Below are 26,369 nucleotides of genomic sequence, written 5' to 3'. Positions count from 1 at the left end.
GGAAAATTACTGAAACCCAGACAGAGGAACAATGTCCTCATACAGAAGGCATCTGCACCTGCAAGGGATACATGGCTATCTTTGCTCAAGGCCGCGGAGCTAAGCCTCAGCGTCTCTGGTGCATGAGAACATTACTGATAAGAGACTTGTTAGTTTCGGCCACAGTTAGCTGAGAAACGAAAACTGCTGTATTAGTGAAATTCTCTATTCCTACAGGAGGGGTAGATGAGCGAGTACGACTCGCAGGCTCGGGGTGATACACAAAATGGAGGCACACGAGCTAAGCTAAGAAAACTAATATCATCACACATATATTTGAATAATCATGTAACAAGCAGGAGTAATGCAAAAACATGTATATATACGTACTTCATCAGTTAATCACATGATGCTAACTCACATGGGAAATTAGAGATGGGTGGGGCATCGAAAATTGAATTCTATCACTCTCACCTCCCATATCTTCCTCCTAGCCCTCTTCCCATCACCTTTCCCCATTTGCTCCTCTCCACCCTTCACCCGTCTTCCAATGCTCTCCAACCTCCTCTTCCAATGGGAGGGGTGCACTGTTGAAGGTATGGCTCTCTGTAGCAGCTTTGCACAGAACTACAAGCATGCATGTATCACACACCCTAGGAGAATGGGGGATGTGCTTTAACCCCCAGCTAGTTTTTTCAGAATGCTGCTTTGGCCTGTAGCAGATAGGAGGCGTAGGGTGGTCACCTGCAGGAACTCACTAGCAGACACTCAGTGTTGGTGGGTAGGCAGGCTGCTTTGTAGAACCTGACTGCCCAGGAGAGCATGACCATAATTCCAAGTACAGCCTGGGCCCAGCTGTGGCCAGAGCAGAGAAGTGGTGTATCTGTGACAGCATAACAATTAATCCACCACAATAGGCTTTCTCCAGTGACATAAAGAATTGCTGTGCTTTGGAGCAACCAATGACTTAAAGGCTGTGTGTTAATATATCCTTATAGCCCGCCCTAGCAGGCTATACCGGACATTAAATGCTCACTCCAGCATTAAAGGCCCGAGCTGAAGGTGAGGGTCTTTAACAAGGGAGGCAGCCTTTTACAGCCACTATAGCCCTATGGAGGGCTATAAGGCTATTAGGACACTCCGCCCCTAGAGGGCATAATGTTCCAAAGCTGCTTCATGTTCGTAGTCTAAAGCGCTGAAAGCGATGCGCGGCACAGTGAACTACTCTTGCAAATTAATACATCTAAAGAATTTAAAGCTTTTGCACCAAAAGACGTCTGCCTACCAAGTGGCATTGCACCATGCCCACCTTTAGTGTGTGTTATCCTCGCTGTAACTTTTATCAGGGCGTTTTAGTGCTCGGAAGCAACCTTGCTGGAAATATGCTCTTTATTAAACACACAAACTTTTAAGGAGATTAACTAAATTCGTCAACAACATGGCAATGTGTGTATATGTAGGGCTTCTGTGGATTGCAGAACTCGAAAGGAAGGCAGACAAAATGTACATCCTGGGAGCAAAATAATAGTGTCCATGTGGTACACAAACGCTCATAAATTCACTACAAAATAAACAAAAAAGTGGAGTGTTTAATCCCCACTGGACAATCCAGTGCCTGGATACCTTGGATGTTTGAAAGGCCATACTTTCACACAAAAACATTATAAAGTAAAATACTTCTATGGGCTGAACTGAATGGTCTGCTTTTGATACATATAGCACTTAACAGTCTACCCAACTTTGTTTCTAAAAACACCTCTTCATTGCAGCAGATCATAAAGCTCCGCACTTGAAAACAATTTGCCCAGGAACACACATTTTTGTTAACAGGGAAAGCCGGGACTGGAAGTTGAGTTTGCTTGATAACCTGCTTACAAAATTCTTCCATGTTTTACTGCTTTGCAATTATTGTCAGCATTACATGAACCATATTTTGTCAATAACAACATAAGTAGAATGGAAACATTAATTTGTGTGAGCCCGCCAATTAGAGATCAGAGGTTTATTCCTGAGTTAGAAAGAGGCCATACACATAGTTTAAAAACTGACATCTACGAATTTTAGTGGTGTGGGTGTTCTATGATCTCCACATCGATTCTATCTATAAAAAGTTTGTTGAACTCAGAGGTGTTCTTCCATCTTCATCCTCGTACCACCCCCTAACTCAATTTTTATGTAATAATGGATACCTCTCTCCATAGCGCTCACTACAGAACTTAAGTGCCTGTAGGCGCTTCACAGAGATTACCATATAGATTTGATGCATAGTGAAGTTGATAGAACACAAGACTTCAATTCATAGTAAAGGCACTGAGTTTCAGTTCCGGCATTGTACTTTTTAAAGATGTAATAATTTCCCTCATCAAATGCATTTTGTTTAAATGAATGCTGTGGTGAAATAAGTGGACTGTTATAATCGATGTCGTAATTCTCAAGGAGTAGTTTATTTTTGATTTTGGCTGCTCTTGAGTTGTCAATGTAGGCAGTGTGCATAACAATGGTACAATTGGGTGGTGCAAGTAATGGAGCCAGGTAAATAACTGGAAGATGTTGTGGCTACCACCAAAGAAAGATTTTGAGCACTGGGACTTATTTTTTTTTTACAAATTAAGCACTGCCCTCCTCTCTCCTCGTGTGCACGAAAATAAACTTTAGATAGGAAATCGGGAGCAGGAAAAGCAAGCAATCCGATTCTCACATGCAGATGCCGAGGTATGAGTTGGTGAATTGCCCTAAACAAGGAAAAGAGGTCGGAGAGGTAATCCGAGGTGTGGTTTACAACAGTTCTAATGAGCTCATTGGTATTTTAATATTAGTGTGGAGCTATTGGTGTCACAATAGTTTACCATTACTCCACTAAGCGGTATTTATTTCTTCAACATTGGGAATTTGAAGGGGGTTTGTAGCTTCTTATGGTTATATTCTGATCTTTACTGCAGGCATATTAACTCGTATCGCTGCTGTCTTAACTGTCTTACCACGGATTAATATGTTCCCAAATAAGCCTGAATCAGCTACATGGCATTATCTCTCCTAACATTCCTACCACCGTCAGTTTGAAGAATGAAGCGAGTACCCGGAATAGACACATCCTAACTGATTATACACTATTGGATCGGGTGGCAATATTTGCTGAGCTTCGCAGCCAAGTTTCCTGTGTTTAAGCCAAATAAGCACAGTCATGCATACGCACCTAGCACAAATGTGTCATACATGAAATGAAATTAAATGAAAATAAGTTTTATAAAGCGAGCTTCTACCCGGAGGCCTTGTAGCGCTTCGGACAGGTAGGCAGAGACAACAATCAGGCTACGCTGATTAGTGGAAAAGAAATGTTTCCAAAAGTTTGCGGAACTTTTGTAGATCAGGTTCACTACGTATGGTGGGGGGCAGGGAGTTCCATGAGGAGGCAGCATTCCAAGAAAAGGAGCGGCCTCTCCATCTGGCTCGTTGCACTTTCCGTGAGACTGCACAAAAGGAAATACTAGAGCGCAGATTTCTTGATGGATGGCAGGGGGTCACTAATGAGCAAATCATGGCCGGGCCAGCATGCCACATAGCTTTATGGGCTATACACATCCCCTTAAATCGAATCCTGGCCTGAATAGGCAGCCAGTGGACTTTTTTCAAAGCAGCTATTCCTGAGTGTCTGCAAGCGGGCACATTTATATAGCTCTTAATTCCCTGGCGCAGGGTTGCATAAGTGTGTTGAGCTATGTCGCCACTTCAGCCACGAAGAGCAGAGTAACATCTGTACGCGTTATGACTCATCTGAAGCCTGTATTTTTTTGCAGCACAGAAAATGGGAAAAAGGCATTTTGGTGTTCAAAACGGGCATCTCAACTCAAATATCAAAAGTGGTGGGGCAAGTTGCAACCACTTTCGATTGACAGGAGAGCGTTGTTTGTAATTCTAGCATCCATGCTAACTAAAAGATCTTACGTTGCTCCTTGTCAGATCCAAATAACGCAACATGTTCTGGCGTTGGCTGAGCATTCTGGTTCATGTTGTCTTGATGTTCCCTTTAGGAATCTAGGACTACATTTAAAACTGGACTGACTGAACTCCTCACACTTGACACAGGGTTGTTTGAGATCTCTGCGTTAGTCTTGACACATTTATTGAGGTCAGTCAGTGGCTTACTGCTACAGAGCACTTCGCTAGATAGACCCTTTATTGTAGCGTTAAATTAAGAAAGTGTTAATTCGGAATGTTGAAGGGAACACCCCTTTAGGAAGTTGCAGGTGGCGTTTTCCAACTGGCATGTGGTATTTTTCTAAACAATAAACATTAAATGCTCACTCCAGAACTAAAGGCCTGAGCCGAAGGTTAGGGTCTTTAACAAGGAAGGCAGCCTTTAACGGCCACTATAGCCCTATGGAGGGCTATAAGGCTATTAGGATATTCAACCCCTAGAGGGCATAATGTTCTAAATAGTAAAACAAAGGCCTCACAGAGCATGGGGGGGCTGAAATCCCCTTGGGCTCCGTAGGCCTGTGTTCGGAGCATTAGCTGTGGAGGACAGACATTGGAATGTGGGAGTTCCTAGCTTTTATTGGCCATTAGAAGCCCAGCGCACTCCTTTGGCTTCAATCGGGCTCCCAACATTCCAATGTTCTAACAACGAATAGAAGTCTGAACCTTCCTTACAACAATTTGAACTTAAGACACTTCGGTGCGTCATCCAGCCCTCGGACCCCCACTGTCAACCCTTACATAGCCTCAGAATACCGCTGCTAGCCTTCAGGCCCTCACTTTGACTCTCAGTTCTTTTGCCATTTCCATAAACGTCTGACACAGACTCCCTGCCGGCCTCTTCTCAGGCCTCTGCATTCAGTGCGCTGTCCACCATTTCACGTATATGCTGCTCCTACGGCACCACCTTTGCTTCTGGCACATTCTGCAGTGTAAGCTCTGTCCAGGATACCTTTGCACCACTCATTGCAGCAAGCTTTGTAAACACAGGCCATATATTAGCAGCAATGCATGTCATAAGCAGAGCACCTGCTGAAATCCTAGTGCTGACTTTCAGTGGATTCGTGTTCTTGGTACAGAGACCCTCATGGAACCTGCAGACCATCACTTCCGACCCTATGAAAAATGGTATTCTTCAGGTGTAGATAAAACATTGGCCAGTTAGTGATTAGTATACTCAATAAATGACAAAAAACAATTCAGTTTGCAATGTGTTCTTTATAAAGACTACATTTCTCAGAAGATTGCACCGACGCATATGAGGCTCAATTTTTTTAAAATAATTTAACAATTGCTTCATTCATGTTTTCCAGACTGTAGAACTAAAAAAGTGACAGTTCAAATCGATAATGTTATTGAATGTCTGTTGGGTTGAACTTGTCGCAGATCTACCCGCTGTGCGAAGAGATTCCCCACCTGCTTGCACCCAAGAAGCTGCCACTCTTCTTGTTGACCGCCCCTGGATATTAGAAGGAATGACCTACTCCACTGATTTGTATGGCTGCGTTATTGACCTGCGAACCCATCCTCCTACTAATTGTTTGGTTTCAGCCCTTGCTCCATTTATTTGCTGACCCGTGAGACACACAAATCAAGCTGTGGGTTCCCAACAACCCTTTAGTTCTGCTTGGATAGATAGGCAACCTCTTTTACTGTTCAATTGAATAAGAACGCCATTCCAAGAACCGGTAATACCACTTCCTGTGTTAAGTGGAAGGAAGAATGAATCTTTAGAACACGTTTAGCATCTAAGTTGAGAACTACCTTTTCTAGGAAGAAGCCTAAGTAAGAGAATGATGGTTCCCAACACGCCCAACCACTTCACAGAGATAAATGCTACCAGAAAATCTGATTTAAATAATTACCAGTCTATATCCCACCTTTCTAGATGCGCAACAGATTCTTACTGAAGACCCCTCAAAACCATCAATAGTTCCCAAGAAAGAACCAGACCTAAATTAACTGGGCTTATAAATCTGAAACCCTTTAAAAGTCTTGCAATTATACTTTTCCCTGGATATGTAATACTTATATGGCTGACCACTGACAGGAAATAGTTGATGGAGATAACCTTGTAAAGACCCATCTCTCCGGAATAACAGAACCTGCAAGAGAACAATAGATGAAGGGTGTAAGCCTTTAGATGAACACGATTCGTAAAATGAGCCCCAGCCTGTTTACTTCGAACAGCCTAATACATAAATAAATGACTGCTCCAAGCCTGCCCTCTCGCATCCAAGCCGTCTCCCTGAGGTGCTGCAGCTGAACTGGAGAGGGGGCGAGCTGAAGGAACGATGGACAGATTCAACAGTCCAAACAAAGAAAGAAGGAGGGATTGGCTCCGGTAAATGCTCCAGTGGAGCGTGGAAAAAAAGAAATATTAGGTGTGTGAGGAAAGTGAACAGTGATGTGTTATTGGTCAGGTAACGTGCAGAATAATTGTATTTGGAACTCATTTAACTCTCCCCTTTTCCTTTTTCCCTCTTCTTGCAGCTGGGAGCAGCTCAGCGCCCTTGTGCGTAGCCGCCGGTTGTGATGGGGAATGCACTGAGGAAGCCGGGTGTTACTGCCGTGATGGTATCCTCTGCCTTCCGTCTGCGTGTGATCCAGTTTATACCCCGTGCTGCCCCGTGGGACTCTTCTGGCACTCGAACATCTCCTGCTGCTCGGGTGAGTCTCGCTGTGTGACTGGGGTAACGCAAATACATAAAATTTCAGAACCAATAGACTTTGCTTTGTGTACTGTGATCCATAAAAACATTAGATAAATCGGAACCCTATTCGGCAGCGTTAGTTCATATCCTGTTATAAACTGCTAATAAAATGATGCTCCAGAACTTAAATTGTCCATTCAGATGCACTGACCTGTGCGGGGCAAACATTGAAATACTCGGACCCTCCCCAAGAACTCGGTGTCATTGTCACATAGTAATTGCAATTATTTAGTGCATACTACCCCTGACGAGTAGGGTGCCCAACTGGCATGGGTGCAAATTCAGGATGGTGAGTGTAAAAATGTAGGGCAAAGGCTCAAAATGCAGGACAAAAATTCAGAACAGGAGATCAAAAATCAGGACAAAAGGGAAGTTTTACAGACACATCAGAAAAGGTCCCACAACTGTATATACGTAAGTAAATAGACAACCACTTAATTACTGGTGAAAAGATGTTTAAATTAGATTGAGACAATTGTGCACTTCATGGATTTTCAGTATGCGTGCAGCTTTGAGCAAATGTGCAGGTCTTTTTCTGGTAACATAACCACCTCCAGCCCACCTTTTAAGCCTCCCAGGGGAACGCCTTGTGCCCGGTCTGGCCAGCCCGGCCTTGCTACTACCCTCCAATGGTGACCCTCCTCTTACACAGACCCTCTCTCATGAGTATTTAATTTCTTTTATAGTGCTACTCATCCCAAGCATGAGGGGGCAGAGTGTTGGAGTGCGTTACATCACACACATATTATATAGAAACAATGACTCATATACATGTGAAAGTCAATCTATAGGAAATGTACTTAAAATGAAGGGGATTACAAGGTGCAATAATTCTTTCATCCATCATTCAGTATTTCCCCATTCATTCTGTCCTTCCATCTCTGTGCCCATCCATATCAATATTCAGTGATTTGCAAACCTATTCATCAGATCTGTCCTCCCATCCATCCATCATTCCACTCATCCATCCCTCCATCCAACCTTTCACTCATCCATCCCTCCATTCATCCTTTCACCTTATCCATCCGTACACTCATCCTTCCACTCATCCACACATTCACTCCCCTGTCATCCACCCTTTCATTCATCCTTTCACTCATCCATCCATCCATCCTTTTACCCGTCCACCTACCCTTCCACCCATACATTCATCTATTTACCTTTTCTTCTCATCCATCCTTCCACTCACTCATCCGTCCATCCTTTCTCTCATTATCTATCCATTCACCCCTTCATTCATCCATTCACCCTTTCACTAATCCATCTAGCCATCCAACCATCCCATCACTTACTCACCTTTGCACATTAATTATGAGCGGAGTCTTTTTCTGCTGAGTTGCTGACGGAAGAGGCATGGGCGTTTTTGTTCATTTCTTCCACCTGACTGAAAGTCCTCCCCTAGACCGAGGCAGGAGGAGGCCCACCACATGTAGAAAGAGCACTGACTGGCCCATTGTCATTCTGTATGTGGCAATCAGCCACAGAAAGAATGACAATGGCGGGCTGGGGCTGCTCTTGTGTGCAGAGAAGTGTGAGGCGGCCCCATCAGCGAGCTGAGGCTTCCTGCAGGGGAACAGTGATGTTCCCCAATGCCCAAAATTGCGGACAAAAGGCGTCTGTAAAAGGGAACGTCATGGACAACGGATGTGAGATCCAAATTTAGGACGTTCCGTGAAATTTAAAGACGGTTGGTCACCCTACGGATGAGGAGTCGAAGTTCTTTTCGGTAAGTAGCACGCTACACCGGAACCCAAAAAAGATTAGTGGTGAATTCATATAGTTGAATTTGAAGTAATTTGAGGGATGGATATGTTATATAGGATCATTGGAGATGGTGAATTAGAGGCAAAGTAATACATATAACAATACATAAGTACATGGAAGGTGTATCTGTATAAGGAAGGTCATATATGTAAATTTAAGTTGTATTTAATAAACTCAGACTTTAAGAGCTGTTGTACTTTAAGTTAATTTATTTGTTTTTTCACTAGTGAAGCTATTGTAGGTAAACAGTTATGATAAAAGATTTACTTATTTATCCAGTCACCTATATACATGTTAAACATAGAATAATATATCCACAGCAATATGTACATTTGTTATTCTGAAGTAACAAATATATTTGAAAACAAAATTATTATACACGTTTATACAAAGCAATACATTAATAAAATAAAGTAATAAATGTATTACACAGACAACGGGTTAGCCTGACCTAGCTCTATTTCCTTGCTCCTCTGTTTTTAGCCTCTCCCAACCACATTAACCCCAGAGTTGGATTTTGTATATCCTTTCACGTATGTCTTCTTTTTTTCTGATTTTGCCCTACCTCAAATAGATTGCGGATACTAGGCACCCAATGTGTGCTATCAGTCCGAGGCCAAGTCATTCCTCAGAATTAAGCTGCTTCATTATGTTTTGGTTCCTGTTCTTTCTCCTCCTTTTCATTAATCTATCTCTTACGCTGTAGCTGTCCCAGCCCTAAGACATCTATTAATACCAAAGTTTAAGAAGCGGGACTTATCTGTGAAGAGAGAAGAAACGAAAACCAAATGTTAACAAGCATTTGCAATGCATTAGTTCTCGCATTTGGAAAAGTTTGAGCTATTCACAATGTAAATGACAATGCCTTTTATTTATGTGTTTTGAACACCTGCAAGCAGTGCCTAACCATGCACTTTGTGCTTATAGTACTTGCGTATGAAAAGCAAGGCTGGCTGAACCACAAGGCTGGCAGGAAAAGAGGCGCATCTACTGCCAGCTTTGCTTCCCATAAGCAACAACTATAAGCATAAAGTGCGTGTTTACTCACCACTTGGAGGTTTTCAAAACTCAAACATTTAAAGACATTGTCCAATTACATTGCAAATGTTTTTTTTTTAACCAAGCATCTTCAAAGATGCACAAACATCTGAAAACTTGTATTAATGATCGTGCCATTCATTGTGAATCCATGAGCAGCGCACGGCACTGGCTCTGCAGACCGCATGGGCCTTGAGGTAGCCAACAAAGGGCTGCAGTGTGCAAGGGGCTCTCTGGCAACAGCATGCACCGAGAAAGGCCATTTTGGGCTCCTAGAGGAGTGGTTGGCATGGCTTGAGGGTGCTGCCCTTCCCGCGGCAGTGCTGTTGCCTTGTGCGGTGTGCACCATCTCAGGTCAGTGTGTGAGCCCCACTGGGCTGAACATGTGGCTGTTGGCTGTGAATGCAGAGCATTGTGGCCAGCTGCACTGCAATGCAGCCCTGTCACGCCCTTTGCAAGGAGAGTGGTGCCGAGTGGGGCTGCTACTGGCCTGTGCGACAATAAATGACAAATTATTGGCCAGTGAGTTGTTACTGCTGCAGATGCCCGTGTTGTAAAGAACCGGGCCGCAAACAGATCTTTGTAATATTTATGAAGCGTGGCAGGGTGCCAGGAGAAATGAAATAGGGACATTTTCTGCGTGTTTGTAGATTTGGGGTCTGTCCCAACCCCACTGTAAACTCAGTGGTGCATTATACTACAGCAGCGGAGCAATGCTGAATGTTGGCATCTTTGACAGCAGTACAGTATTAGCCAAATATGCAACTGCATATTGTTATTATCGGTAGTAATAATTTTAGGAAATTTGAGGATAGTTGATATGTATATGAGCTGTGGGCTAACATGCTGAAGTAATTGTGTATTATAGATTGAGAATAAATTTGAGCAGGTTATAATTTGGTGCTGTTGGCTTGTGCTTAAAGAAAACACGTAATTGGAGGAGTTTTGATGCCATGCATCATGTTATAATATGTAGTTATGTTGCTCACGTAATGCCAAGGGTATGGATTCACTGCGCTGTCACAGTACGCAAGATCCTTCTCGCCCTGATTTTGAGAATTTTAGCACAGACCGGAGCCTGGTGTACAATATGTGTGTTTTAGCAATGTGTAGAAAGTCAATTGTTACTCGGATTCATGTATTAGAGCAATGCAACACTGTGGGGCTATTGGCCAGGGCCGGACTGAGAACTGAATGCAGCCCTGCAAATTTTGCCAGACCAGCCCCCACCCGGCACCTAGCGTGCGAGTGCAGAGTACGCGCTCAACCGCTACTGATGTGGTTTGGGGGGGTTCTCCCCACAAGAAAATGTTGGAAAACGACAGACCAAAATGGTGAATTTTACTGCACATTTTTCTATACATATTCAATTGTATCAACTTTCAAAGCCCAGAGAAAAGTAGATCATGGCCTTAAAGAGCACCAGGTTAACCACCCAGTCATATATACCCATAGACATTCTTTCAGAGAGCAACAAAAATAAAGATAAGTAGTGAATCAGAGAGAACAAAGTAAAAGTTAGACCAGCCCCCACATGGTGTGTAGCGCTGCTCCCCCTGCTGGTAGAGGGTGCCCTGGTGGCCCTGGCGCTCTTCCTGTTTCTGGCCTACTGGAAGAAGAGGGATCCCAACCTGCCCCTTGTGACGCCGCCCTGGCCATTCATTGGCAACCTGCACCAGCTGGACAAGAATGAGCCACACGCTACGCTGATGTAGGTGGGTGAGAGCCAGCCGCCAGGCGGCTCATAAGGCTGTACTAGGGATATTCAGACCAGATGCTGCTTTTGACAGGTCAGAGGAGCCGGGGTCGAGTCAGGGACATGTCACCTGTGCCTATTGCAGTTAACCTCCTCCAGTGCTTAATTTGTGCCGGTGCTTTCCTGTGTTCAGCACCAGCACTTATTTTAGAGGGCGGGATTATAAATCTCTTCTCCTGCAGTCAGAATTCCTTATAACTTTTCAAAATGACTATGCCTGCTGGATGACTGCCTGATATGTCTTTACAGCCTGGCCCTCGATGATTCAGGCAGTATGCACGTGTATTGTGCAGGCATGATGCATGTGTTACTTTTCAGGACTGTGGGCCTTTCTTAACGCACACAGATCCTTCAAGGGTCGGCCTCTACTGAGCACATACGTCTGTGCAAGTTCTGCATCATGCAGTCTCAAAGAGCGCAGAAGGGGGTGTATCTGTCTGTGTGATGCTGAATAGATCGAACTGCAGAAAATGTTACATTTGACATTTCCACTTTGCCGATTAGGGATAAAGCAACCTATGAACGCCAACCACCCCATGCCCTTAAATCAAGGGAGAGTCCGCTAAAGGGGTGCAGCCTTCCTCCTTGTCGAAGATGGGTTTGTGTGCAGCCTCAGACAGAATTCTGTTTGTGTCTGTCTTCTGCCCTTGTCACATAAAGAAGTTTAAAGCTCCAGGGTTGTCAAGTTTGTAGTGAGTGTACAGTGCTTCATTTTGGTCATTAACGGTTTTCTAAGCACTCCTTTAGAAATCGAGAGGCTGGCTCATGGTTATGATCACACCAAGTTAGGGAATTGGAATTAGAACTCAGGTGCTTCCGGCCTGTGCCCAGAGGCATTAAAGTCTTTTTCAGCTCCTGATGCTGGACGCACTCACTTCCCTGGCACACTGCACTCCTGGTTACATTCCACTGCAGGCAGCACACTGCACCACTATGCCCCACGAATGCCTACTGCTACATTACACCAGAACCTGCTGCTTATTGTGGGCATTGCACTGGTCCGGGACTTATTATAACTATTTCTGGGCTAGTAGGAAAAACACACTTTTCCAAAGCTCCTTCATGTTCGTAGTCTAAGGCACGAAAGCGATGCACGGCACCGTGGACTACTCTTGCAAACTAATACATCTAAAGAATTTAAAGCTTTTGCACCAAAAGGCATCTGCCTAACAAGTGGCATTGCACCATGCCCACCTTGTGTGTGTGTTGTCCTCGCTGTAACTTGTATCAGGGCATTTTAGTGCGCGGAAGCAACCCTGCTGGAAAATTGCTCTTTATTAAACACTCAAAATTTTAAGGAGATTAACTAAATTTGTCAACAACACGGCAATGTGTGTATATGTAGGGCTTCTATGGATTGCAGAACTAAAAAGGAAGGCAGACAAAATGTACGTCCTGGGAGCAAAATAATAGTGTCCATGTGCTACACAAACACTCATAAATTCACTACAAAATAATAAAAAAAGTCATTAGGTGGGCTGTTTAATCCCCATTCGACAATCCAGTGCCTGGATACCTTGGATGTTTGAAAGGCCATACTTTCACACAAAAACATTATAAAGTAAAATACTTCTATGGGATGAACTGAATCGTCTGATTTTGTTACATATAGCACTTAACAGTCTACCCAACTTTGTTTCTAAAAACACCACTTCATTGCAGCAGATCATAAAGCTCCGCACATGAAAACAATTTGCCCAGGAACACACATTTTTGTTAACAGGGAAAGCCGGGATTGGAAGTTGTGTTTTCTTGATAACCTGCTTACAAAATTCTTCCATGTTTTACTGCTTTGCAATTATTGTCATCATTACATGAACCATATTTTGTCAATAACAACATAAGTAGAATGGAAACAATAATTTGTGTGAGCCCGCAAATTAGAGATCAGAGGTTTATTCCTGAGTTAGAAAGAGGCCATACACACAGTTTTAAAACGCACTTCTACCTCATTTTAGTGGTGTGGGTGTTCTACGCCCTCCACATCGAGCCAGCATCTCCATAAAACATTGCACACTTTCACACTTACTTGATTCTATCTAGAAAAAGTTTGTTGAACTCAGAGGTGTTCTTTCATCTTCATCCTTGTACCACCCCCTAACTCAATCTTTATGTATTAATGGATACCTCTCTCCATAGCGCTCACTACATAACTTAAGTGCCTGTAGGCGCTTCACAGAGATTACCATATAAATTTGATGCATAGTGAAGTTTATAGAACAAAATACTTCAATTCATAGAAAAGGCACTGAGTTTCTGTTCCGGCATTGTACCTTTTTAAAGATGTAATAATTTCCCTCATCAAATGCATTTTGTTTAAATGAATGCTGTGGTGAAATAAGTGGACTGATATAATCGATGTCGTAATTCTCAAGGAGTAGTTTATTTTTGATTTTGGCTGCTCTTGAGTTGTCAATGTAGGCAGTGTGCATAACAATGGTACAATTGGGTGGTGCAAGTAATGGAGCCGGGTAAATAACTGGAAGATTTTGTGGCTACCACCAAAGACAGATTTTGAGCACTGGGACTTATTTTTTTACAAATTAAGCACTGCCCTCCTCTCTCCTCGCGTGCACGAAAATAAACTTTAGATAGGAAATCGGGAGCAGGAAAAGCAAGCAATCTGATTCTCGCAAGCAGATGCCGAGGTATGAGTTGGTGAATTGCCCTAGGGAAGGAAAAGAGGTCGGAGGAGGTAATCCGAGGTGTGGTTTACAACAGTTCTAATGAGCTCATTGGTATTTTAATATTGGTGTGGAGCTCTTGGTCTCACATTAGTTTACCGTAACTCCACTAAGCGGTATTTATTTCTTCAACATTGGGAATCTGAAGGGGGTTTGTAGCATCTTATGGTTATATTCTGATCTTTACTGCAGGCGTATTAACTCGTATCGCTGCTGTCTTAACTGTCTTACCACGGATTAATATGTTCCCAAATAAGCCTGAATCAGCTACATGGCATTATCTCTCCTAACATTCCTACCACCGACAGTTTGAAGAATGAAGCGAGTACCCAGAATAGACACATACTAACTGATTATACACTGTTGGGTCGGTTGGACATATTTGCTGAGCTTCACAGCCAAGTTTCCTGTGTGTGAGCCAAATAAGCACAGTCATGCATGCTCACCTAGCACATATGTGTCATACATGAAATGAAATGAAAATAAGTTTTATAAAGCGTGCTTCTACACGGAGGCCTAGTAGCGCTTCGGACAGGTAGGCAGAGACAACAATCAGGCTACGCAGATTAGTGGAAAATAAATGTTTTCAAAAGTTTGCGGACCTTTTGTAGATCAGGTTCACTACGTATGGTGGGGCAGGGAGTTCCATGACGAGGCAGCATTCCAAAAAAAGGAGCGGCCTCTCTATCTGGCTCGTTGCACTTTCCGTGAGACTGCAAAAAAGGAAGTGCTAGAGCCCAGATTTCTGGATGGATGGTAGGGGGTCACTAATGAGCAAATCATGGCCGGGCCAGCATGCCACATAGCTTTATAGGCTATACACCTCCCCTTAAATCGAATCCTGGCCTGAATAGGCAGCCAGTGGACTTTTTTCAAAGCAGCTATTCCTGAGTGTCTGCAAGCGGGCACATTTATATAGCTCTTAATTCCCTGGCGCAGGGTTGCATGAGTCCGTTGAGCTATGTTGCCACTTCAGGCACGAAGAGCAGAGAAACATCTGTACGCGTTATGACTCATCTGAAGCCTGTATTTTTATTGCAGCACAGAAAATGGGAAAACGGCAGTTTGGTGTTCAAGACGGGCACCTCAACTCAAATATCAAAAGTGGTGGGGCAAGTTGCACCCACTTTCGATTGACAGGAGCGCGTCGTTTGTAATTCTATCATCCATGCTAACTAAAAGATCTTACGTTGCTCCTTGTCAGTTCCAAATAACGCAACGTGTTCTTGCGTTGGATGAGCATTCTGGTTCATGTTGTCTTGATACCCTACGGGTATGTAGCGCGCTTTACAAGTGTCATTGATTGATTGATTGATTGATGTTCCCTTTAGGAATCTAGGACTACATTTAAAACCGGGACTGACTGAACTCCTCACACTTGACACAAAGTTGTTTGAGATCTCTGTGTTAGTCTTGACACGTTTATAAAGGTCACTCAGTGGCTTACTGCTACAGAGCACATCGCTAGATAGACTCTTTATTGTAGTGTTAAATTAAGAAAGTGTTAATTCGGAATGTTGAAGGGAACTCCCCTTTAGGAAGTTGCAGGTGGCGTTTTCCAACTGGCATGTGGTATTTTTCTAACAGATAAACAATTCTAAAAAAAAGAATTACTTGCAGTCAGATAATTAGAAACAAGAAGGGCTGGGAGGAATCGCTGCAAGGCAGGTTTTGGACGGAGAGGCAGGGGTGATAACAGGTAACCTTCCAAGCTGATGAACTAAGTAACACCTGCGTCATTGCGATGTAAGTCATGGCCTTGGACCAGAGAATGCTTGTGCAGAAGAATTAATAAGAAAAGTTGCTTTTAGTAATCCCGCCATATTATGAAGCATTGTGTCGGTTTCCCGTGATTTGGAATACACCTTAATATTCCCACTTTCTCTCTTGGGTATGTCATAAGCCGATGAAGGTGACAGCTGGGCTGTGTTGATTTGACAATCCCAGCTGTCCTTCGGTGACATCACGAGAAAAGAGGGCAGCCTGAGTTCACCCTTTTAAACAAAACAAGCCTGCTCTGGTGAAACTTTACTCATGAATCCCCATCCCTCCCAAATGAGTACTGTTGTCCACTACCTACGACCACTGGCACAAAAACTCAGCCCTGGGATATTGTGTTTATATGGGGTGTGCTTAGAACGAATTGTACCAAAGAGCAGACATGGTGGTCAATGTGCTTGAAAGAAGCACTATTCTAAATATGTAAACATAATTTGGCTGACAAAGTGCCTTGTCTAGTCTGCAGCATGTGATTTTACCTTTAGCGTGTTCTCAGGTACAAAACATATGTTGCACAGACAAATGTTTAAGATAAATTAGTCAAATACTTTTCAATTGTAATGAGAGATGTTTTGCAACATAATCCGCACAGCGTATTGACGCTCCCAGAACCAGCATCCGCATTTGAAATATTATTAGACAGCCAGGGCGCATTTGGGAGAAGGTTTGCTTGTGCATTTTGCAGGCCTAATCATTCATTGACCTCAAATTTTTTTAGGCACAGCTGTTGTCCTGTGGATAATATTTTACAGTACGTTTGCCAGGTAGCGGCCGGTAAGTTTTGCGGGGAGGGGGGCGGACGGAACACGCACACACGCTCACATACACATAACACTCACATACACATAACACTCACAACCAGGTGCACACACACACACACACACACACACACAAACACATTCATTCTTAACTCTCTTTCCCAAACATTCATACATGCACGGACCAAACAATGTAAAATTAAAATAAAACACACTTACCTTCAGCCAGCTCTGCTCTGCCTCCTAAGGTCAGCCAATGAGGGAAGGCAGCAGTCCTATCATCATCACAGTGTGGGATGGGGTCAGGGAGACTACTGACCCCATCCCACTCTGTGATGAAGTGTCATTGATTGACACCCGACCCTGGGCGCTTCAGGGCTTAAACCTGAAGTGCCCAGGTGTGAGGCAATCAGTGACGCTCTCCCTCGTCACTGAGGGGAGGGCCTCTGCGCGTTGGCCAACTTCACTCGCACCCATTCCCCTTCCTCCAAGCCAGTACTCCGTACAGTCCGCCTGCGGTCGTAATGGTTGGTGTAGACCGCTTGGGCCCTCTCCAGGTTGGCTTGCACCACAGCGGGTGACCATTCGCTAGTGACTGTCTTTTCCTTCCACACTCTGTTGTCCTGTGTGAATGGTTCGTGTCTTCTCAGTATTTGAAACGGGCTGTAGCCCGTGCTTGTGGGCGTGATCCTGTAGGCCCAGATCATGTGCCAAATTTCCACTTCCCAGTCTTTGTCGTCGGATATGGCAGCTTGGATCGACCCCATCGCTACCCTATTGAACCGCTCCACTAAGCCGTTCCCGGCAGGGTGATGGATGGCTGTGTGTTTGGCTACAATGCTGTTCCTGCTCATGAAAATATTCCACTTCTCTGACTTGAACTGGGGTCCATTGTCACTGAGCACTGCCTTGGGAATGCCTTCCCTCACGAATGTATCTGCCAAGAACTTGATGATGGTATCCGCTTCCATGGTTTCTCCTATCATTATCTCGGGCCATTTTGAGTACCGGTCTACCATAGCACACACGTACTTTTGGACTCCTCGTATGTCCAGAACCGGGCCCAAGATGTCCACACTCAGTTCCTCCCAGGGGTTCTTTGGTAGTTCGAACTTACCCAGTTCGGGACGGAGTGGTTTAAGGGCTTTATCAGCTCCTTGGCATCTGCCACAGTTCCTTACATGTCTTTCTGCTCTCAAGTCCATTCCCGGCCACCAGTAGTCTTGCCTGGTCCTTAATCTTAGTTTGCAGATACCAAGGTGTTCCTCATGGAGTGTATCCCCCAGACGGTATACAACGTTTACCACGCATTTTTTACCACGCACTACACTTACAACGCAGGCATTACCACGCATACCATTACAACGCATTGCGCTGGGGGGCGCTCTAGGATAGGGAATAAGTTAAATTTTATATCCAACACCTTCCCTAGTATCCACGGGGACTGGGGTTGGAATATAAAATTATACTTACCACTATCCAGCACCTCAAAGCGCTATGCGTTGTAATGGTATGCGTTGTAAATACCGCGTTGTAATGGTATGCGTGGTAATAGTATGCGTGGTAACGTCATACATCCCTAACAGCCTGTTGATGATGTCCGCGGGTGGTATTACTTTCTCGCCCCTGTGTACAAACACTCCCTTGTCGTCCATCGACAGTTCTTCTCTGATTTCATAGTAGGGCCTAAGTTCCCCTCTGAGTGTTCTCTTCTCAGGCCACCCTTGAGTAATGAACTTCTTCACTTCCTTTAGTGCAGTATCCTCGTCATATGCCTGTTTCCATTCTGGGAGACTGATGGAGGCCTCCTGGTCCTCTGTGAGCGCCACCCATTCCTCCATTTCTGCATTGTTCTCATCGCTAGATTCCATGGCGGCTGCCCTGCTTAGGTAATCTGCCACTCGGTTCTTGTTCCCTGGTATATGCTCCACGTCATACCTGAACTCTAGTAATTTCAGTGACATTTTTGAGATCCTTGGTGTGGCCTCCGCATGTCTGCTCGACGTCAGCACCTTTAGCAGGGGTTTATGGTCTGTTCTCAATAGGAAGCGTGTGCCCCACAGGAACTGTCTGAACCTTGATGTGGCCCACACCACTGCCAATATCTCCTTCTCAATTACACTGTACCGCTTCTCGGTGTCCGACAGCGTGCGTGAGGCGAAGCTTATGGTGTCCATCCGTCCTTGTCCCCTGTCCTGCATGAGGACCGCCCCCAGTCCTTTATCACTGGTGTCCGTTGTCAAAACTGTTCTGCCTTGGGGGTCGTACCCTTGGAGTGGAATGGCTTCAGTGATTGCCTTCTTGACTGCTTCAAACTCACCCTGTGCCTCTTCTGACCAATGGAACTCAGTGTTATCTCTCGTTAGTTGCCTCATGTGGTGGGTCCTTGAGGCGAAATGTTGCACAAATTTCCCATAGTACTCAGCCATTCCGATGACCTGACCTCGTCTTTATTGGTAGGTGGGGGTGCATCGCAGATTGCCTTGACGTTTTCTGCCTTTGGGGTTACTCCTTCTACCCCATGTCCCAAGTATGTTACTGATGCCATTCCGATGCGACACTTGGCCCATTCCGCTGTGAGGCCTTTTCCCTCCAGAATCTGTAATACCTTTTCCAGTTTAGCATCATGGTCCGGCTTGTCTCGGCTCATCACCAGGATGTCGTCCTGGAAGTATTGGACAACGGAGGTTTTCTGGAAGAGCTGGTGCATTAACTTCTGGAAGACTGCGACCGCTGAGGCCAACCTAAACGGCAGGCGGCGAAATTGGTAACACCCAAACGGAGTGATAAATGAGGTGAGATGGCGGCTCTCCGGATGTAGGGCAATTTGGTGGGCAATTTGGTGGTAGGCGGAAGTTAAGTCAATGGTGGAATACCATTTGATGCCCCGGGTGCTGGCCAGCATCTCCTCAATTCTTGGCAGAGGGAACTTTTCCACCACAATGTTCTTATTGAGCTCCCTAAGGTCAAAGCACAACCTGACCTTTCCGTTTGGTTTCTTAACTACCACCAACGGCGCCAACCATTCCGCACATGTGATGGGCTCGATGATCCCTTTCCTTTCCAGGTCCTGGAGTTCTTCTTGGACCGCTTCTCTTACCACGATGGGGATGTTCCTGGCCCTGTGAGCCACGGGCACTGCCTTGTCTTTCAGAATTATTTTGTGTGAGAATTTCTCTAGTTTCCCCACCGTGCCTCCAAACACCCTTGGGAACGCCTTCCTCCATTTGTCCAGGTCCGGCCATGTTCCCTGTTCGGTTAACAAAATCTGTTCCTTGCCCCCAGGATCTAACTTGATGCCTAGGTCGCCCTGGTCCAGCCACCCCAGCACGGAGGGACCCTTCTCTGAAACGTAGAGCTTACAGTAGGCTGATCGGCCCCGGAACTCGAATTTCAGTGGCCGGAAGCCCGCCATTGGTATGCGGTCCCCGTTGTATGTGACTGGGCGGATGTCTAGTCTCTCCAGTTCCGGGCCTAGTCGTGGCGCAAACTTCTCCTCCCACACTGCCCTCTGGACGATGGTGTACGGTGAGCCGGTATCGGCCACTACGCTGATCGTGATTCCTCCTATAGCCATCTCCAAGACAGGCTTCAAGGTTCTTTTGCCGTCTATACTCATTATTTGTCCATCCACTCCCAGTACTTGGTCATATATACATAGCACCGTGACCACATCTTCCTCCGACGCTTCTTCTTGGGTGTCGCTGTCCTGGCTGACTAATCTCACCATGCCTTTGGAGGCCTTTTTTCTGCACACCTTCTCAAAGTGACCGATTATTCCACAGTACATGCATTTGGCGCGAAACAACGGACATTTTCTATCGTGCGCTTCGTGCGCCCAGTTTCCGCACCTGTAGCATGGTTTCCGGTTCGTTCCCGCTTGCCTTCCTGGCGGACCGCCATTGCTGCTCCCCCTGGTGTTATTCTTGTCTGTTGCCCTCTTGGTTTGGTGGTCCTTGCGGGGCTCTTCCTCGTCCACCTTGTTCACCATGGCGCTGGACGCCGTCTCTTTCTTTGTTGCGTCCGCACACCTCTTAGCCAGTTCTGCCCTTTTTATAATGACCATTACGTCTTTCAGGGTGGTTTCTCCACTGGCCCATAGCTTGTCTTGTACGGACGTGCAAGTGGTGTGCATCACCACTTGGTCCTTTATAAATTCTTCCTCCCAATTGTCGTACTTGCACGTGGCCGCCTGTCTTTTCAATGCTGCCACGTACTCCTCTACTGTCTCTCCTGGGGGTTGCTTTCTTTGTTGGAAATTAAATCTGTCCACCGATACGCATACCGCTGGTCTAAAGTGTTCATTGAGGTCTTCGATCGCATGAGCGTGCACGTCATCATCTGTGCTGCCCCTTTGCTTAGGGACCAGGCTTTTATAGACTCTCAACCCTTCAGGGCCTAAGTTCAATAGCAAGATGCGCATTTTCCTCGATGGCTTAAATGTCTCCTCACTCTCATCTTCCAGAACCCCGATGAAGTTGTCGATGTACTCTCCCCAGTCCTCCCACTTCATCAGCGGTTCTCCCGGTCTGGGCAGGAACTGCACCGGCGCTGCCGCATAACCTGTTTGCACGCTCATCCTTTCGCTCTTGATCGTGGGCTGGTGGCTCGTTTGGCCCTTGGGGCTTCCCGGCGCGCTGTCTTGTTCTTCCTTATATGTTTGGTCCTGGGGACTGCCCGCGTCAGCCCCCTCGCTCTTTACCAGGGTATCCAGCTTGTTTCTTTGACTCGGTGGACACTGGTCTTGTTTGACGCACTGCTTGCCGCATCTTCTTCAGCCTGCGCCTTTTCCGACCTCTAGGGATCTTTGGGTTGTTTGGCCCTGCCGCGCTCTTCAGGGTGCTTGCTCGGTGGTTGCCATCGGTGTTCGCTGTGGGGGGTAGGGATCGGCTATCCCACCCTCGTCGCCATTGTAATGTTATTGTTCCCCCCAAAATGATGACGCTGCAACCTTGGTACTGGTTCAACCTTGCTTTATTAAATACGTCTCACCCTAAAGAGCGCCGAGCCTCAACTGCCGTGCCGGCTCTTCGCGCCAATCATTTACACAGCGCGCGTAGCCTTGCGCTGGCGTGGCACATCACGTGGCTTACGTGACGTGCATACACTAGAGCGCGCTACTACAAATGGGATATGCTTTTGAGGTTTCCAGTTTTTACATTTCTTCTCCTATTATGTTTTTTTGGAATGTGTGTATAGATATAACTTCTAAAACAGTGCAGATCCCTTCCTCACTGTCCCAATAAGCTGCAAACAGCTAACCTCCTTCTACTTCTGCAGGTCTTTCCTTTAAAAACAGAGCCTTTGCTGTATACAGCAAAGCCATTCAATTGCTGCAATGCATCATTATTGCTGAAAAATCGTTTGGTGTGGCTTAAGAAAGAAATGTGTTAAGCCCGTCTAATGTTATGATGAACCAAAGGGTGCCTGACAAGTTTAGGTGCCTCTTATTATCCAGCCCTTGTTGATTCATGGAAATGAACGGCCCAAGGACAACAAGGAGCCATAAGTAAAACCTCTCCGGTCATATGTAGCATGTGTAGAAATGTGGCATCAGTTTAAAAGTCCAGTCACCTGCATTCTCTTAACTTCACTTTGTTTCTTTTATCTTAGAAAGACTTTATGAGCTTGCTTAGAATTATGATTGGCACTTAATACACTGTCCTGATTTAGCTCTTCAAAAAAAAAAACAATGTTCTTTGGTATTGTACGGGGGAATGGATGAGGTAACCGTCCTGTGTCTGCACTGCACAGTGTGTAGTTGGAACTTTGATAAAATTGCGTCATCCCAGAGTAGACTGTTAAACTACTTCAGTGCGCCTCATTTCCCTGATAATTGTGTCTGACAGCACCTACATAACTCAGTTCTGGATGCATGCCCTACATAAACCTCTCTTGGATATGCCTAAATAGACTAGAATGCTGCTCCGTTTACAAATGCTACTACTGCTCCTCGTTGGATCCTGGTCAGGAAGTGAGGAAGGGAATCTGAGTCCCATGTGCAGAGTGACCAGATGGGAGAGAGAAAGGGGGTCAGGTTGGCTCCATAAAAGGAAGCGAGAGGGAGCTTTGTTCTGTCTGGGTGCTGCATCATGTTGTGTTTGTGCGTTAGTGGTGGCTCAATATATGAAAAAGCGATCACGTCCCTCACTACCACAGTGACTTCTCCAGAGTGTGTCGCTACAACGCAATCGCAATGATTCTCGAAATCAAAGTGGGTGACAAGGGCCCAAAACTTTCCTTTTGCCCTCATTGCATGAACATCAGAAAGGGCCCAACATCGTCCCTCGTGATCATTAGATAGCTGCTGCCGGTCCATCCAAAAGTAAAGCACTCCAGCATTTCTGAAAGACCTGGGATCTGGTACTGAGTTCACAGATCGGACCTTCATGATTTGCAACCACAACTTGCTACTTCACCCAACGCTGCCCTCATTGCCGATCTTTATGGCAAATGGCTTTTGCTTTAAATTGCGGCCCGGGCCCAGTCGCGATTATCACGCTAACCCTAACACCCCCCCACTTCCTTCCCCCGCCTGGCCAGGAAACTTACGCATGGGGCAGCCTGACACTCACCTTCAGCTGCGGGCGCCGGGCGGCAGACACGGGCCCCGGCTCCACTCCTTGCCAGCCTGTCTGTATTGCGCAACACGAACCCCAATGCGCTTGCGCTGTCTCCAGACTCCATCCTAAGGGTGATTGACTGTAGTGAGGCGGCCCGCAGACTGATAGTAGATGTCACTGCGGGGCGCGCATCACAGTACACCCACCCAACCCAGGTCAGAGGTCACAGGTGCATTTTTAATAAATAAAATAAAATCGGGTGACTGACAGCACGTTGGACACGCTCCCGGACGGTGCGTGCAGCTCCAGCAGCCGCATGTTGTTTGCTCGGTCACGCCTCAGGGTCCAAATCGCCCCAGCAACACAAAACTGGCCCCCACCCCGTCCAGCCTACCGGGGGATTGCCCGGTGCCCGGAATTGCCAGTCCGCCCCTGTACGTAACATACAATGTAATCTGAAAAGTAGCTGAAGAGTATTTTGAAAACATTGACTTACCTGTAATTCAATCAACTGTATTTGAACCTGCATTCAACTGTAACACATTGCATTCGTTTTTTAAAGTATTCATTCACTTACCGGCACCAGGCTTGGCTTGGTTCTAGAAATAAAATAACTTAATAATATTTTTATACATAGCAAATTGGTCCAAGTTCAGTTTTTTAGTGTGTGACATCATTTTCTGATCGAGTTTGTACAACAAATGCTTAACATTACCCTCTAATTAGGCATTACTGCTTGCCCACACTACCACAAATAGAGAGTAAGGTGCTATCTTCTTTTACCTCTGCCTACCTTTGGGGTCCACCTCATTTTTGTATAGTATATACAGAGCCAGCTTCCTTCAAAACTGTCTCAATCAAATGATACACCTTCACAAGTACCAAGACCTACTGACCATTTAGCTTATACGTTATTCTTCTGCTACTAAAGATGACTTAGCTCCAGGGAGCACTAGAGAGCCCTGCCATAAGATGGCCAACACCTAGCAAGGCTCTGCTGTGAGGAAAAGAAAATCTGTTACTAATCTGAGAGACTAATGGGGGAATTGAGGATGATACATTTGTGCTTGGACCCCTGTTGATATGCTGCACCGGCCGAGCCCAAAATTGGAGAAGAGGAAGAGCCATGGGGTGGCTCGTGGCACTGAACAAATTGCAGCCCACTGCTGACTGGCTTCTGGCTGTGAGACTTCACCGCATTGCTGAATAAGTGCCGATAGAAGGGGTCATCGAAATGCAGCTAGTGCCAATCCACTGTAGTGGCCTGGAAGACAGCAGTGGAGAAGGATGCAGACGCAGGGCCCCATGGAAGCCAGCAGTGTGTGTGGTAAGCATTTGGTCTGGCTATGATTGGGTGGCTTGTACTAGGTGGGCTGTGCTTCACTCTTTTGGCTGCGCTGGAGCATGGCAGGCCTTTACTGATTGGCCGCGCCCCTTTCCTGAGGCCCTGGGGCATCTTTCCGCCCGCACCGAGCCCCATGCATATGCGGCCTGGGTGGAGACTGGCCTATGGAGGCAGTGGTCTGGTGCTTGCCCTGAGGGTAACCACAGAAGTTCTGTCTGAACATTAGCACTAGGTTGGGCCTAGATTGTAAACTGGACTGTTCCCATTGGGAGCAGGGTCAAGACTGATTTGCATATGGCTGAGTTTAAACAGGAATAACATGGGAACTAAAGAACGTCTGGCTCCTCGTCTGCCGGGAGGTTTCACCCAAGGGTTTCTGCCACTGGACCTGCTTGGAGTGGGCGCCTCTTCTTTTTCCTCTCCCTCTGCCCAGACCTCTGCCTTAAAAAGAGGGATAGTATGGTTGAGGGAAAGCTTGTGAGGGTATTTGTCCCTGGGGGTACCCTTGGTAAGGGTGCCATCCCATTGTTGTTCCATGGAATGGAGGTACCTGATGGGGGTGCTCCGTAGCCCATTAGGGGTGGTGGTCGCTGCCCTGTCCTTTGTTCATCATCACTGCGGTAGCCTGAACTTGAGTTACTCCTCGAAGAGGTGTTGCGTCTGCAGGCGGGGTTGCTTTTGTCAGATGAAGTTTTTCCCCGCCAACATAATCTTCCCTTAGGTATGGATAGATTGATTCTTCATCAATTTTTTTTAATGCATTTACAGTGATGGTGATGTTTATGATCAATGCGTATGCCAGTCTTTTTGCTATTTTGATAATTAAGATGAGCCAGACCCTTGTGCATTTCCATGCCATTAGGGATCAATCTCTCTTAAAAATTCGATCCTTGAGAAAAATGTGTGGTAGATTGATGACTATCAGGCCATTTGGTGCAATGTTTGCATCCAAGTATTCTCTCATAAGGGTGACATGCAAAATGATCTTGATGAGCTGACGTTTCAACAACATAAGCGATGATCAGTTTTCATGGAGGCTACCTATCAATCAGTGACACTTATAAAGCGCGCTACATACCCGTAGGGTCTCAAGGCGCTTTATCACCTATGGCACTAGTGATGTCCCTAACGAGGAGCGGGGGGCTTTCAGTATTTCTGTTATCATTTCATCATCGAAAAATAGGCCCTAATGATTCTCAATGACGGTGCCGTGGGGGGTAGGTGGATGAAAAGGACACTGGGGAGAGAAAAAGCAGACAAAAATGCTGCTGCTAAGGAGGGAGAGTATTGCTGCTCCTAGAAGGGAGTGAAGTCTCATGGCTGAAAAAACGTACTAATACCCAAATCAAGGAAGAGGGACTGGGCCCTTTATGAGGTCCAGCACACGGGCCCCGCCAGTGGTGAAAATATATGGAATGCGCTGTTTCTAAGTGGGAAGCTAGGTCTAGTAGGTAGAGTGGAGGGCTCCTTTTAGGAACAAGGGCCCTCACACACCCCGAGGGTTGTCATGCTTCATCATCGGACAGCTCCTCGTTGGGCCAGTGCTGCAATGTCCAACGGGGCTCTTGTGGGGACTCTTTGATGGAGATCTTTTCTTTTTTTTGCCGATGTGTGTGAGTAGAATGGGTGAAAGTAAAGTGAGTTAAAATTGGCTAAAGTGATCCAGACAGCAAATAAAGTTTTAATACTCAGGTCATGACCAAATTGCTCCATATCCATTGCAGATGGCTTTATACCTTCCTGCCAGGTGACCGCGGACTCAGATAACTACAGTGTGAAATGCGAAGGGCACACCTGAACCCTTTATTTGTTCTGTCGATGCGGAATATTGACCACCCTTCACTTCCTATCTCTATGGACAATGGCACTCGGAGTCAGCTACGCTGGCTATAGCTGATGTCCTTTGGGGCAGTGTACTCAGAGAGAACATTTGCCGCCCCACAACAGGTACTCCAGGGACCTGCGATTTCACTATTAGACTCATTCACTTACTTTTAGTTGCATGGCGCTCTGA

General features: G+C 45.8%; 1 long non-coding RNA gene across 1 annotated transcript in view; it reads left to right on the top strand.

Moving 5' to 3' along the window:
- LOC147663785 (uncharacterized) overlaps window positions 1–6,623 on the top strand; it is a 106,141-nt gene extending 99,518 nt beyond the window's left edge. Inside the window, exon 3 of the long non-coding RNA XR_015305231.1 lies at window positions 6,448–6,623. This is a non-coding gene — a long non-coding RNA (uncharacterized LOC147663785). The remainder of the gene's footprint in view (window positions 1–6,447) is intronic.
- Window positions 6,624–26,369: the final 19,746 nt, after the last annotated feature.

This window comes from Lissotriton vulgaris, unplaced genomic scaffold (genome assembly GCF_964263255.1).
Source record: "Lissotriton vulgaris unplaced genomic scaffold, aLisVul1.2 SCAFFOLD_701, whole genome shotgun sequence".
Taxonomy (NCBI): Eukaryota; Metazoa; Chordata; class Amphibia; order Caudata; family Salamandridae; genus Lissotriton; species Lissotriton vulgaris.
The sequence above is the reverse complement of the archived record's forward strand: the minus strand, read 5'-3'. Positions and strand labels throughout refer to the sequence as shown.